The sequence below is a fragment of the Bombus impatiens genome, unplaced genomic scaffold, assembly GCF_000188095.3.
Source record: "Bombus impatiens unplaced genomic scaffold, BIMP_2.2 scf_0133, whole genome shotgun sequence".
NCBI classification, from domain to species: Eukaryota; Metazoa; Arthropoda; class Insecta; order Hymenoptera; family Apidae; genus Bombus; species Bombus impatiens.
In genome coordinates, this window is record NT_176552.1 from 1,086,685 (window position 1) to 1,102,419 (window position 15,735).

At 41.2% G+C, this 15,735-nt stretch overlaps 1 protein-coding gene across 8 annotated transcripts in view; it reads right to left on the reverse strand.

Moving 5' to 3' along the window:
- LOC100746960 (ankyrin repeat domain-containing protein 50) overlaps positions 1-15,735 on the reverse strand; it is a 218,934-nt gene that overhangs the window by 185,374 nt on the left and 17,825 nt on the right. For 7 of the 8 annotated variants that reach the window (XM_012381500.3, XM_012381502.3, XM_012381499.3 and 4 more), the window contains exon 2: positions 2,343-2,429. The exons of the other annotated variant lie outside the window; for it this stretch is intronic. The gene's annotated coding sequence lies outside the window, so the exon portion shown is untranslated. The remainder of the gene's footprint in view (positions 1-2,342; positions 2,430-15,735) is intronic. 8 annotated transcript variants of the gene reach the window in all.

A 15,735-nucleotide genomic window follows, 5' to 3' on the forward strand; every position in this document is an offset into this window, starting at 1 on the left:
GGTGTGATAAACTAATCGCAAAAACAAATCGTTCTTGCTTAATCTTCTTAATCTCCTCGTTCTCTTTCTATTTCTTTTCCTGTTCCCTGTGCCAATAGCATTTTATTTTATTTAATCCGGCTACGTTTTCCCCCGGTTATCTTCCACCAGATCATATTTTTCTAACGTTAGAAAAATATCTTCGGTTTGTCGTTTCAACGTTACGTTAAACGCATATTCTTCCGGCATCGCGTTCTTTCTGCTCGACAGAATCGGAAGGTTCAAACGTAAATAGAAATTTCTACATCTCGATCTTGCTGTTGTTTTAAAGATCAACGAAAACAGGTTGCGACGTTTCGAAAGGATGTAAAAAGTTCTTTTTTCGCATAGAATCACCCCCTTTCCGCTTGTACCACCAGTTACCAACCACCGTGTATAAGAAGCGAAATAGGTAAAAGAGATGTAAAACCGAAAGCTCGTCGAAAGCCGAAAGGCACGGACTAAGCAATAATAAATAAAAAGTAGTGTGTATTCTATAAATCGATCTTGCCAGCGTCAATCTTCCCATTTGAAATGAAAACTCTGGATAAATTTACTCGATCTTTTTAAATTTCAAATAAAGATTCGCCAAGTTTGAAAACTAAAAAATAACTCGAGCAAATTCGACTGATTTAGATAATCTTGCATTGTTCAATATTCTGCCTTTATCGATGATGTATCGACAAGTCGAAGCCAGTTAGCTGATTAAGCTAAATACTAGACGGAAACACGATCACGAAAGAATTGGAAATCTTCCAAAACGAAGATAATAAAACCATAAAATCCTGTACAGCACGAGTATATCTTCTCAAATCCGCTAATGAATTTTCAATGGGTGAAACGATCCGCCGAAAGAAGATTTCCACTTTCGACCGATTAAATCGAAAACGATCGGTTCGGGGATTCAGCCAACGAGCTTTAGTTGTCTTTTTGTGAAAAAAATCTTGGACGGTGATAGCGATCGTCCTCGGACATGATCAATTTCCACGTATCACCTAAGAACTCGAGGGGAAATAATATCTTTTGTGACAACGATATTACGTTCAAGGCTGTTTGGACCTGTTGTTTCGTATCCTTAATTATGCCAATTGCTACGCTGGCCGCCTCGACTTTTTGCTTGAAAATACCACCTCGTTGAAACGTGCCTCGCGCAGCCTTGTGGCGGTTTGACATCGCCTTTGTATCTTTCGAATTACGTTCGTTTGATTGTCACGTTCGCACGCGTATAATTGGGCCATGGCCTGTTAACGAACCATACGAAGTGGCACGAAACGAAACGGTTGCGTGGCAAACGGAACGCGGTTCACCGTCCAATGTCCAACGTCTAACGGACGAGATGAGGCCGAGCGCAAACTTGAAAAATTCATAAATCTTATCGTTAACATCTGTTCGCGACGCGTTCGAGCTCGTTCGTCTTGGCGTTCCTCTTATTTCTTTACGCCGGCTGTCTCTCGCATTTCTCCAGGGCCACGATTCGCCTTCGTTCCCAGCCAGCCGTGCATCCTTCCCTTTTTTCCTCAGCCCAAGGGTAGCCAGAGGTTACAACGAAGAGTTTACGCTGCGGACAGCAGGTGCGAGCGCGAGATCTACCTTTGGTTCTAATGGAATTTTGTAGAAAATTCACTGACATCTTCGTATCTAATGTTATTAATGTAGTATCGTGGAGGGAAGGGCCTGTGATGGCACTCGATAGTAAATAACACCACTCGACACTAACTAGTGTCGGACGATGGTAGCGCAGTGGTTAGCGCCTTAGGTTTGCGAACGTTCGGGACCCGGGTTCGAATCGCGGCGACCGGATTTCCGATTTTTCTTCTACGATACAAAAATAGAAGAGAAGCGGCCGTACCCAGCAGCGACATCTACAAGCGCTATAAGCGCAGCTCAAATTTCCACGATATTACATTAAATAATAGGTTTGGGATTTGATATTTAATCGATTCACACAGATTAGTTTCGTATGCTCTGTATTTCACCAGCTTGTGCAACCATTTCACACACCGGATACTCGGAGAAAAAGAAAGAAAAAAATGTGGCGAACGGGGAAAAAGAGAAGAGAATCGCAAGTAGTCGTACCAACTCTGCATGTAGGAACCCAGCGATCATACCAACCTGACGTTAGATACCTGGTTTTTCCGTATAAAGAAACCGAGGATAAAAAAATTCCGCAGTTTTTGCACGTTTTACTTGGAAACCGATTAAAACTTCGTTCGAGAAACGTCTATATATGTCCGATGTTAATTCACGAAGCGACAGGTGTTTACGAATAAACGTTGAAACGCCAATGAGACGAAAGGAATTTGATATTTTTGAAGCGAACTTACGTTTAAACTGGCGCAGAATCTCTTCCACTGATTTTTGGTGGCCAATCCAAGACGATGCGTTTCCTCCGTGTACTACCAGAGTACTCGCTGTAAATAATAAAAACGAACAACTGATACACTAAAATTCGTTATCATTCGCTGACTTAATATCAGAAATAAAACAATTGCAAGAAAGCTATTACGAATGTACAAATCCATGGCTGAACATTCGTACGCTAGAGTTGTATTTCGTCTCGATTTTCCAAAATTGTATCGCCTCTTAAGAGCTTTTGACAAAAATTAATTACCGATCAATGTCGACAATTTGCCGAATACGTCAATATTTCTACCGCGCAACATGAAAATCACAATCGCCCGTGTCATGACTGTTCACTTTTCAATCCACTTTTCACTCTGTGGAACTAACAACAAGCAACAAGACCAGCACGCATCGAATTGATTTCATATCGAAAATAAATGATCTGTCGGTCGAAAACGATGGTCGGTGGCAGGAAAAGGCCTGCGGTGGTGTAGTTTAACAAGGACGTTAAAATTACGCGGTTAGCATTGAGCAAATTGGCGGCACGATCGCGAAATTATATCACGCGCGGCCTTTCTATTCGCGCGCGTTCGTTCATAAGCCGTCGATGCCGCTGGAACGTGACGGCCAAGTATTTTAACGGCTCCATCCAACGTCCTCCGGATAATCCGATATTCCGGCGATTCGGTCGAAATCAGCGATCAAAGGTATCCCTTTTCAACGAAATACCGGCCAAGTATCGATTAGTATCGTTGTTCAGTTGCACGAAAATTCTGCCATTTTCCCGTTGGGTCCAGGGTTTCGCGAGTTTCAACGCTTTTCGCCAATCGTATCTGTTCGATTAGGCAAAATCGTCGAAGAATTACGCCGAAGAATCGTCGCTGAATATATTTTAAAAGCTTGAAGCTCGTGGCGTTAACGTTTAAATCCCGGTTTTTAAGACTTCTAGCTTCGAGTATCGCAGCTTAGAACTCGAACTTCTGCAATTGAACTTTTCAATTTCCGGATATAAAATAAATTTCCATCGAACCGTAGCAGCCGTAACAGCTGTTTTAAACGTAGCCAACACGTATTTCTACCTTCGAGTCGAAGAATTTCTCATAATCTGTACGAAACGCGCGACAAATTTGGACGATCGATTTTCACAAAATACGTACTATATAAATTTTGCTGCATCTTCCGTCTTCCAGTTTCAAGATACGCGATAAATATTCGTTCAACTATAGTCGCTGAAGCTGCTTTCAACGTAGCCAACACGCGTTTCTACCTTCCAGTCGAACGATTCGTCATAATCTATATGAGACGCGCGACAAATTTGGACGATCGATTTTGACACGATACGCGCTGTATAAATTTTATTCTATTTTCCATCAGATAAACTTTCGTTGGACTATAGCTATTGAAGCTATCTATCGTGATATATGTAAATTTCATTTGTCACTGGAACAGCTGCAAATATAGATCAGAGTATTCTCTCGAGGATACCGAGACATTTTAGTTAAAAGAAAACAATTCTACTTTTCTACGTCTATCTTATGTTTGCACGACAGTGAACGCTAACGATTATCGATCACTAGTCAGGAATTTACAGCTTTCCATGGAACTACCAACGACGTGAATAGCGAGCAAAGTTCCTCAATGGTCCATTAAATGGTAGATCCATTTAGGAAGCAACCTCGTTCAACACGGTTTAACATCACCGATTATCGTGGCGCATTACAAAAAACAAGCACACGGATCCTTGAGAATCTAACTTTATATCGCATATGCCTCGAATAAATAATCGAGCAGACAGAATATCCCATGACGCGGTAATCGAGTCAAACATATTCGCACGTGTTCTCAGTTTCCGCTATGATTTGGAAAAATTCCAAGTTCTTTAACCACCGATCGAAGCCTTCAAATATAGCAAACATTTAAACTACTTCTTGATCGAAACAACTTTTCATCGCATTCGAAGCAACTTACCAAATTTGCTCGAAATTTGCTCGAAATTTTCTCTCATTACGAATCATTATTTTGTCGAGTGTCTTTAATCGTTTAATAAATTCCAACAGATCGTCAATCCTGTCTTCCTACGTTATCATGAAGAAATGTTAAATTTGAAATTTAAGCGGACACTGCTACGATTCAAGAAGCGTATGCTTCAAAGGCAATCATCATCCATTGATATTAAAAAACAAAAAAAAAAGGAAATAGGAATAAGCGAAAGACAAAGTAATTTATTTAACTCTTGCCCGATATTTAACCCCCCGATTAACATTTCACACTGCGCGAATCAAATACACGTAACAATACGTATTAATAGAAAATAAAGCTGCCTGTTTATTGGCTGGCGTTCTATCAATTATCAGGAATTCGAAATTCGTCGAGCGTCACGTGCAGTTGATAGATAGTTCTAGTTCTATTTGGCGAAAGCGTGCTCGAAACAGTTTGAACGATCGATAGAATCGGAAAATCCATTCGGTCAGCCAATTAACGTCAAATTACAGGCGCGGAGCGAGCAGGCGAATGGAGCCGCTCGTTGCACGCCGGAATTTCGAATTTAGGACGGCAAGATCGGATAATCCAGCTGGGCTCGCGGAACAGATGATTAACCCAGTTTTAGGAAAAGTAAGTTTTACCAGGTTAATAGCTTCCGGGCTGATAAGAGCGACTGCTACACCCTCTCCTTCTCTCTCTTTTTCGCTTTTTCTCTCTTATTCCGCTAGTCGGAGCACGTATTAATTCCACGACAGATCAGGATGATTAACGTTGCCCTGGTTCCATAGTGAAATATCGTTCTTGCGCGCCATCCCATCTCCTAATTTTCCGCGAGCTTGTCTATTTGCGCCGTTTGACGCGCCAATTTTTCCCTAGCTCGCACGCTTCATTGGGTGACACTCGGTGGCCGTTGTTTGGCTGTCGTCACTCGGTGAGATGAATAGTCGGTTTTAAAAAAATCTTCCTTTCTTTACCTTTTCTTCTTCTCTTCTTTTTTTTCTTTTTTTGTTTCAAGATGAGGAGAAAGAACAGCGTCAAAGCAGTGGAAAAGGTAGCTCGATCTTCGAATTTTGGAAACATTTTTACCGAAAGTCTATAGATGTTTAGGGAACTGTGGGTGACGATCTGTCGTGGACATTTTTCGTTGGATGAGGTGAACAGCTGGCTTCGGAAATCTATCGTTTCTCCTAAGAGTTTTATTCCGACACGCGGAGTAAGAAGAACGTCTCGTGAAAAAACAGGTGGATGAATTTTGGTAATTGTTTTTGATCGACGTTTCTGGATGTTCAGAAGATACGAGCAACTATTTTTAAAATATTCCAGACGATCGTGGATTTCGTAATACCTGGATAAAGTTTAAGATTGACAATTCGACGTGGAAATTTTTCGTTGAATTTCGTCTTCGCTAGACGAGACGAATGACGTTAATTTGTTCTTTCTCTTAAGACTTTTTTTTCCACTGCAAGGACTGTTTCACTGTTTCTCGGTAACAGCGATACGCGGCAATGCTACGGGACAAGAGTAGAAAGAGAAGATACGCTCGTTTGTCACGATTATGATTCTGGTTAAAAGCCAGGCCGATGATAATAAAGCGGTGGCACGGTGACAAAGGCGATACCAGACGCGATTTCCTTGCACGGCATTCGTGGACCGTGGACGAGGTGTTAATTAGTGCTAATTAATTCGAGAGAATGCTAATCGCCGCTAATTGATTCCATGCTAATTAAGGCTTTTCCCGTCGATCGGTTTCTCTTTGGCCGATAGCCGATGTATCGCGACCGATCGATCGACGCACGACGCGTGATCGATCGTCTCGCAAAACCAACGTAAAATAAAGTATCGTTGGCAACTGTGTTCTTCGTTCGTGAAAAAATGATCTTCAAATTTTGATCTACAATCTTCAAAAATGATCTACAAATATTATATGTTTTGAATAATAAAAATACTTCCGTGGCGTTCCGAGCGAAACACGTGATTTCCGCGTGCCAGTCAAAGTGTTAAGATTCACAATTCTCAAAAATTAATTATTTCGATCATCTTGCGTACAGATGATTAGATAACGCGACATAAAAATAGAAAATTCGTTATATCTGCAGCAAGGAAGCCAGGTGAACAACATTTGTATCAGCCTTTTCAATCGTCGCCAGGTGTACGATCAATTTTCCGGAAGTAGGTGCCACGTGGTCTCTGATCAAATTTTTCCTTTATCGCTGAAAGCCAAATAACAATTGTCAATCTCTTCGACCGTTTCGCAATTTACTTTCTTCGTTCGTCTTCTATTTCGCGTAGAATACACGTTTTTTATAAAATTCATAAAAGATACTTTTTCCCGAGGTAATTTCATCAATTCGCGTTTTCTCTCTCGTTTGTACTTTTCGAAATTCCTCGTTATTTTCACCTCTCTTTCTATTATACGTCGTCTTAATTTTCCTCGGTATCGTACCCCTTCTTCTTCGAATTTTCTTTCTTTTATTCGCGCGCGAAAACACCACGCAACGCTCGCTACGTTTTGTATTTTTGTTCGCAGCGCTGCTTCTTTTTTTCCGCTTTTGCCTCGGAATGTCGCTGTTTCTTTTCTTTTCCGCTTTTACTCTGTTTCCGCGTAACGTAACTTCCTTCTTTCGACTTCTCCGGAATTTTGCTTGTTCCGCCTGCTTTCCGCTCCAATTTCCCTTCTCTTTCTGCCACTCTTTTCCTCTCGGTGTATTTTAGGATTCGCTTGGAGTGACGTAGTTCGACCTCTTCTCGTCGAATCTACCTCTTCCGCGTGATATCGTCGGTTACTCGAGGAAGTACGTTCTTTTTCTTCCTCTTTTTTCTTTTTTTCATCGGCGTAATAAAGTTTGCAATTAAAATCGCGACTGAATCAACGATACCATGAAACACGCGGAACAGAAATTTTTCGATGTCTCCCTGGCCGAGCGATACAGCTGCTTCCAAGCTTTTTGCTTGCAAATATTTTGCAATATATTTTACGAATTATTTTCGATATAAATAAAAAAAAGTGACAAGGTCGAAATAATAAAAATCCATTTTTATGAGAATAATATCTGCTCGTTTTTACGAGCAAGTTACGAGGTTAGTAACTGGCGTTTCGTCAAACTGCGCTTTTTGGTAGAAGAAGGCAGACAGGTTTTAATTAATTTTTTTCTCCGATTAAATAAAGTCATCGTGCAGTTTCTCCAGAAGATAATCTTTGGAAGGAGAAAGGCGTCACGGTGACGTGTACAAAATTATGGAAAGAACGCTGTGGATAATAAATTTCATTCTTCCGATGCAAATGTGATTTTCGAAATTTTCTCGGTCGATACGTTCGACGCCGGAAATCGCGATGAAATATTTCGATTCCGAGGAAAATAGTTGAAAACGAATAAGAAAGTTCGATGTTACGGAGAAACTTCGCGAAACAGTGGTAATTTGTTTCGACGAGAATTCATGTTTGAATAAGAAACTCGGACAGAGCAACAGCCAATTTATCAAGAAATAAGAAAAAGCGGATGAAAAGCGTGCAAGAAGAAAATTGAAAGATGCGTTCCACGAACAAGAAAGAATAGGTATTACGTAAATTCAGGACAAGGATGGAATCGCAATGGTATCGAATTTTCGAAACAGAAATCTTCGTACTGCCAATACGTCGAAATATCAAATATATCGAGCATAAAATATAAAATACTGCGTGTATTTCACCTACACGAGTCCATGAGATTCGACTCGAGAAATAGACAAACATAGAAAATAACGGTGGCAACATTATCCTTTAAAAGCCTTGAAATTAGCAATTCACGAAAATAAGTCCTCTGTTTCTTAAAACATCTATATTTGTCGAGATATGTATAATTTTGTGAATTTGTGAATTCACGTATGCGAATATGAGTGTGCGGAAGTACGTGTGTGTGTATATTAGAGTAGATTATTTGAGTTTAGAGTATTACGTTGAGTCGCTTATTTTCTAAAATCGTGACACTTTTTACTCGACTGTTTATTTACATTGAGATGCGTACAATTTTATGTGCTAGACTAGACGTGACCGCGTAGAAGTGCACACGTACGTGAATATGAGTGTGTAGAAGTATGTGTGTGCGCAGTGTCCCGAGAAACAGACGAATGTCACTGTTCCGTTGGCAGTGTCGTATGGAAGATGGTGAGGCAAAGGAAACGCTGAGACGCGTACAAATGTATATCGACGAAGATCCTGGAAATCGTTTATTAAATAAATCTAAAACTATTTTAATATGAATTCTAAGTGTGACCTCAGTGTCCTTTTACTTTTATTTCGGCAATTAAGATCCACGATTCTAAACAATATTAATCAATTTCTTTCATTTGCTCTTCTAAGGCAAGGTCCAGTAAGCGGCCAGATATTTCAAAGCTTCCTCTACTCCTCTAATCGCCTACGATTTATCATTCGCAATTTTGTTCTAGGAGCTGACTACCAACGTGTATCGGTCAGTTTGCTACGCACTTCGACTACGTTCGACCATGTCCTGCCTGACGAAACACAGCGTTTCGAGTCAAATTATCTTCCCAGTTGCACGTTTGTCCGCATCTATAGCCCACGATCTCGACGAACGAAGTCGACCAGAGTTTCTCCTGCCAGGAACAATGGTCTTCGTGTATTTGTCACGAGGTAACGATAAACGAACATTTTATTAAACACTTCCAGTTATTCCATTAGGTTGTCCGAAATGTTTCTCTCGTTTTATGAGGAAACAATAGACGCACAATGTTTTTTCTTTTATTTTATTTTTTCGAATTACGTACGATTCATGTTAAACACCCCGAAATTTCACAGATTTGCTTCCACATTTGTACGAAGGTGCATTGTAAAAAACACGTTTGCGAAAGAGAGACACTTTCCGGGCAACCTAATACATTTGCCGCGTAATCAAACTCGCACGAGCCGCCTGAAACTCGTACGCACCGTCCGCAACTGCAGCCCGGCCGGAATATACGTTCCTCTCGTTTCCGAATTCATCGACGCGTCAACGGGGAGTAACGAAGGACGAGGGGGCGAGGATATTTCTGGTAACTGGAACGATTCAATTATCCTTCGTTCCCCGGAGTGCGAATTAACGAACTAACCGGTCCTCCGGATCCAAATATTTGCGGAGCGCGCGAGACGTACCGTTCTGCAAAATCGTTTCCAGCGACCCCTACGAGCCGAGCTAATCGAGTTACCCGGGGAATACGAGGGAATCGAACTGCAAGATCGGAACTGGTGCGGAATCGGTGAGAGAAAAGGGCGGTTGGCTGGCGGAAGTCGTGACCGGAACTTGCCTTTTAATTTCGGCCAACGAATTTCCGAGCAAACCAGGAGAAGCTGTTGCCCGCTCTCGACGAGCTGGAATGCGAGGTGGAGATCGCGTCACGGTCGTTTCTAGACCGGCGGTGCGCTACAGGGTTTGTTGGGTTCAGCTCTGGTGGCCTTGGAATTGGCCGTAAATGCGTTTATCGCAGAACCGTGGTGTTTTTATTCCTTTCAACGACGATCTTCCGAGCGAACGTGGAGTTTTCACAGTTTTGGAGGAATAAAGTAGCTGGTTGATAATGCGCGAGGGAACGTTGCGAAGAGCACAACGTGGTTTTTGGGTAATCATGGAGTCATGCAGGCTCGTAGTTGCAAATACAGGGTGGTTGGTAACAGGTGGTACAAGTGGAAAGGAATTCTACGCGACAAAAGAAGTGGGAAATATGGAATAAAAATTTGAAAATTTTAAAAATTAAAAAAATAACGTCGATCGAGACAACGATCTACAGTGAGATCCGTTATAACGAGACGCGATAAATTGCGCGCGTACCGAGCGAAAATTCAAAGTCGATTTCCTCGAAAACAAAGCCTCGAACGAAAAATTTTTATTCGATATTTTCGACTTCTTTTTTCGCGTAGAATCGCCCCCATTCCGCTTGTACCACCAGTTACCAACCACCCAGTATATTAGATCGTAGTTGAGCGTACGTGCGAATGTGCGAATTTCAATATTTGAGTTTGTACGTTTGAATATTTGAATTCGCAGATTTTAACTTTAATCCGGATTTAAATAATTAAATTGAAATTTGCCATCTACGAGTCTGCATTATTTATAATATTCGAACGTTGCAATTTTGGCGCGATACGAATGGATATAAAAAGTACGATATAAATCTTATTTTTCTTCTCGTTCGTTTAATCGTCGAAGCGGGTATACGTTAATAATAAAAAAAGAAAAAAATCTGCACGATTAATCGCGATAGAAAGTGATAAGACAACGATGCGATAATAGAAAAGAATCGTATTAAGGAGAAGATTGAGTCTTCCAAAGAGTTTCGAAACGAGGAAGAAAATCCGAGATATTCTACATTTTCTAGCCGCGTACTCGTCGTCGTGAGAAACGTGCCTCGTTAATGAATTTTTATAACAATTTGCATCGCCTTGTTATCTGTACCAGCCACCGCTACAATCTCCAGAGAGAAATACTCCTCGTTAATTAATTCTCGTAATTTAACCTTCTCCCGGGAATCTTGGCGAAACGAGACACATTATCGAGCAGAAAACTAAAACGTTATAAAGAGTTGAACATCGATAATCATTATTTACGAAGGATTAAACGAAGAGAATTATTCTCGAAATTCTTTCATTCCTCTAATTTCAAATATTCAAAAATTCTCACTTCTATTCCAACTCCGATATTCTACTTTCTTAGTACATCTACTAATGCAACTTTTCGATCGAGTAGTTGGCAATTTTACTATTTTCCTTCAACCTTTTCCAACCTATCTTAATTTTAGAATTTTCGAAATTCTCAATTACAAATACCCTGAACGTTTGATCCACAATTTCTCAAATCTTCTGATTCCACGCGCGGAGCCAGTTTCTGCTTTTCCACCTCGAAAAGCCGCATTGTTAATTTCGATCGAACATCTTCGAAGATCACCGCGGATCTTCCGAGTTCGCAAAATTTTCAAATTTCCACTCACCGAGCGATCCGGTCCGACGATTTACCGAAATTCGAAACGTTCCCACTTCGCGTATCTCCGCGTCAATTTTTGTTCGCTCTGCCACTTCCGAATGAAAATCTCTTTGCCAAGAATGATCCGTGGAAATATTTCAAAGGTCACTGCGCACATTTCCAATTGGCGACGAAATTCTCCGACGATGGAGCGCACCGCGTTGGAACTCCAAAGCTTCAAAAATCGTTGGACGCGCGTTTCGCGTTGAACGTTGGACTGTGTAACGCAGTCGCGTAACCAACGTACAAAACGACACGCTAACGATTTATTAGCTACCGATTCGCGTCGCTTTACGAAATATTCGCCTGATACGCGAGATTCGATCGCCCTTGCTAACGTTCCCGCCAATTAGCATTTCACTACGACAATAAAACTCACCGATTGCAAAAGCATTTTCTGCGTGTCCGTATCCTGTTTCGAGAATAAATAGCGAGCGTACGTTTACTATATTTGGAAATTTTATATGTATATCTTATATGGAATTTAACACTTATTTCAAAATTTAAACCGGTTTCAAAATTAGATTATTATTTCGTCCGATGAAGTTCGTCCAACTTCATGTAAATTCTTATATTAACAGAAACGAAGATAATAATTGGTTAATTCGTTGGTTGATACGTTCGTATCTCTTTCGTCGTAACTACTAATTATTATTATTATTATTCGTTTGATTTTATTATTATTCAGATCGGGCCAGGACTAATCCGATTCATTTAAATAATCAGAAAATTGCGTATCGTCCCCGTACTTGCTGCCAAATATTTAACTAGATTTGTAATCATCGCGTTGTTAATTCTTCTTTATTCGACAAGTCGTAGCGATTATTTCCATTTAAATAGCGCGTAACAAATACAGCCGGGGAATTAATAACACGATTATAATAATTTTCATTACTTTACCTACATCGATACGCAGAATGTTTCATTGTATCTGCGAATGTCTCTACGTTGCCAGAAACGTTGTCTACAAATATTCGTAAAAACGTACATCGCGTAGAGTTCTAAAACGATTTACGATACTCGAAAATTTCCCGCAAACGACGGGGACATAAAGAACGTAAACGAAAAAAAAAGAAAAAAACGAAAACAGAATTCGAAAAATTCAGCTATTGATATCGCGAGGTAAAAAGAGCCGGGCCCCGTCCGACGAGCTCGATGATAATTTACATCGGTCGTTTACGTCTGAATTCGTTTCGAATTCACGGCGAATTCCGCTGAAACCGATGATACGCCGACAATGAAACGGCGCGTCGCGCGGTTCGTATAAAATTTTCAATTCTATCGGCGAATTTCGCGACCAACCATCGAGCACAATTCCTAACAAACAATACGCGCCAGCGAGAAAAAAGGCAAAGAAAGATTGCAAAAACAAAAAAAAAAAAAAATAGAAAACATCGTAGAAAGAGACAGAGGAGGGGTAGCAAGGACGAAAAAAATTCCACGTCGAAGCGATTTCGACAGCCGTTCGCGCGACATTATTTGCACGATCGTTTGCCTTCCCCCCTCTCCCTCGCATTTCTATTTTTTCATTTCTACTCTTCCCCTGCTCCTCTTTCACTGGTCAACACGCGGCCAGACGAGCGAGCGATATTCAACCGTTGCAACGAATTTCCACGCGCAAATTGCCCCCGTATTTGGCAGCTGGAACTTGGTCACGAGTCGTACACGCAACGTATGCCCGATATCTCGTTGAATTTTCACGGGGACGCGTTTAAATTTCAGGGAAACGGCTCTCGATGCCTATCCGCCAATCCTGTCGTCCTGATCGCCGATATATCTCTCGTCGCTGCCCGTGATAAAGTGCCACGTGGTTTGGGATATTGTAAAATCTATCGACCGATTCGATTCCATTTAGCTGAATTCTGTTCGAAACGGATGGATGGAGGATCGCAGGTTTCCGGCTGCGAAGAGTTCCCAAGGGTCGATTTCGCGGTGATTTTCACGATTTTTCAGCACCGTTGTCGAGAGTCGCGGATTTCAACTGTTCATCGGTATCGTTGGGCCGATGCAAATCCTAGCAACCCGAGTTTCGATTATCCGATCTTGGAATTTTTAACATAATTTCAGGCCCGGTCAAATTACCGGTTTCGAAATTTTATTCAGAGTTGTCTAACTTCGCGTAAATTCTTGCATTATCAGTTCTCGTTGCTACGAGAATTTACATACAGTTGGACGAACAAACGGAATAACAGCGTACGTACAATTTCAAATGAAATTTCGTTACTCTGCTCAGAGTTGACCACTCAGAGTCAGAATTTAATCGAAGCTTAATTCGATTCAATGGAAAAATACAGCTTTCGTGTCTTCTTCGTATCCCATCGCCAGCTTCTTCTGTTGCTCGTTCGTTTACCAAATTTAAATGGCTTGGATCCCGAGTTCGCGGACATTCGCCAAGACACCGCGTTCGAACTCCACCTTGGCAACGTGTAAAGAGGCTTAAACCAGCCTTCGTCCGTTCAAAGGAACCCTGGAGGCCACGTTCCTTCTCTTGAAAAATTCCAGGGAAATTGGAAGACGCGGCTTGTACGCCGAACAGGCGACCACGAACGCCTCGACTGAAATTTCTCGCGAGCCGATCGTAACTTGGGTAATTAGAATGACGTCATGCGACGAGTCGAAGCGGACAGAGCGATCGGAATAAGCTACGCTTTGTATACCACGCGATTCATGCGTATGTGTTATGGGAATGTTGTAAATGTCAGACAGGTTTCCATCGACTAAACGTAGGAAACAAGACGGTTGCGTAACGCAATATTTAACGATAAAACAGCAATAAGCGAATGATGATTTAACTTTAAAATTAACCGTTTCGCGAATTAACAGCTCGCTGTTGCGAGTTTCCGCGTAAATGTGCCAGCCAACCAACAATGCTTCCACCAGGTTTTACGATAAAAGCGTAGAACGTCTGTGCGAATGTACACGTGTGCGCATCTATTAGGATAAGTGATCCGACCGATAGCATTACGAACATTATACGATGGAGCACCAAGCGAATATTTGCGTTAGAATATCGATAACAGCCGAAGCAGAAACGATTCGCAGAATGCAGCAGGAAATTTACGGATGCGTGCTGTGTATCGCACAGAATTTTCGCTTCGTACACGTTCAATAGAACAGATTCGTTGAGAAGAAGCTGACAGTGTACCAATGTATGAAGCGTACGTATTAGGTTGTCCGAAAAGTTTCGTTCGTATAAGGAAATAATAGACGCACAATGTTTCGTGTTTTATATTAGTTTATCGAATTATGCACTGAAAATGGATCCTACCTGATTCAATAAAATAATATAAAAGAGAAATTATATAGAAATTATATAGAATATAGAATAAAAATGTAAAAGATTAAAAAAATAACGTCAATCGAGACAACGATCTACAATGAGATCCGTTATAACGAGACGCGATAAAGTGCACGCGTACCGACCGAAAATTCAAAGTCGATTTTCTCGAAAACAAAGCCTCGAACGAAAAATTTTTATTCTATATTTTCGACTTCTTTTTTCGCGTAGAATCACCCCCTTTCCGCTTGTACCACCAGTTACCAACCACCCTGTATATCTACCACCCCTCTTATCCACTCTATTATATTGCACTCCCTTAATTATTCCATCCCTAAAACTATGGCAACTTTTGGGCTTCTGCCTCCTTGCTGTGCTTCCTTATTGTCGTTCCTCCCCGTCTTGTATTGCCCTTCTCTTCTCTATTATTGCTTTTAGTTCTCTTGGTCCTTCTCCAGTCTCATTTAGTGTTTTTTCTGTGTCCTTTGGCCCTCCCGTTATTTCTCATTCTTCTATCACATGTCTTAGGTCTTCTTCTTTCCTTTTACATAATCTGTATCCTTTTTCTCTCTCTTCTTTCCAGTATTCCCTCGCTTTGGTCTCGTTTCCACGTCTGAATCCTGCTAATCCTTCCACTTTATCCTCCATTCCAATTTGGCGATTTTTCTCTAATGCATTTTCGTGAATATCAAATCTTCCATATACATTCAATTGGACGAACGAAGATGTTCATCGAGTAACGAAGCTTCGTCCGAACCGGATCCGGCTTCCATCTCGGATCCTCTGTTACGATTGTTCGTGTTTCGATCGTATCTTTTGATAAAACGCCTTGCACTCTGCACCGAATCTTGTAAATTTCAAATCTGAAAGTTGCCTTAGACGTAATACAAATACACATACGTTCGGCGATTAGTCCAAGTAGCGCGTTTGTCTCGTTCCTCGTATCCCCTGTTTACGTATTCCTTCGCGATTATTGCGGAGGCGTTTTATCGGGCGAATTTTATCGTTTGAATGGCATCGATCGGTGAACGAGGAGGAGTGGCTTATATTTAATCAATTCAACGTTTACGTTCTGACGATCTATCGTAGCGAGTAAAGGCTTCTGCGATGCTTGTTTTCAATTAACGT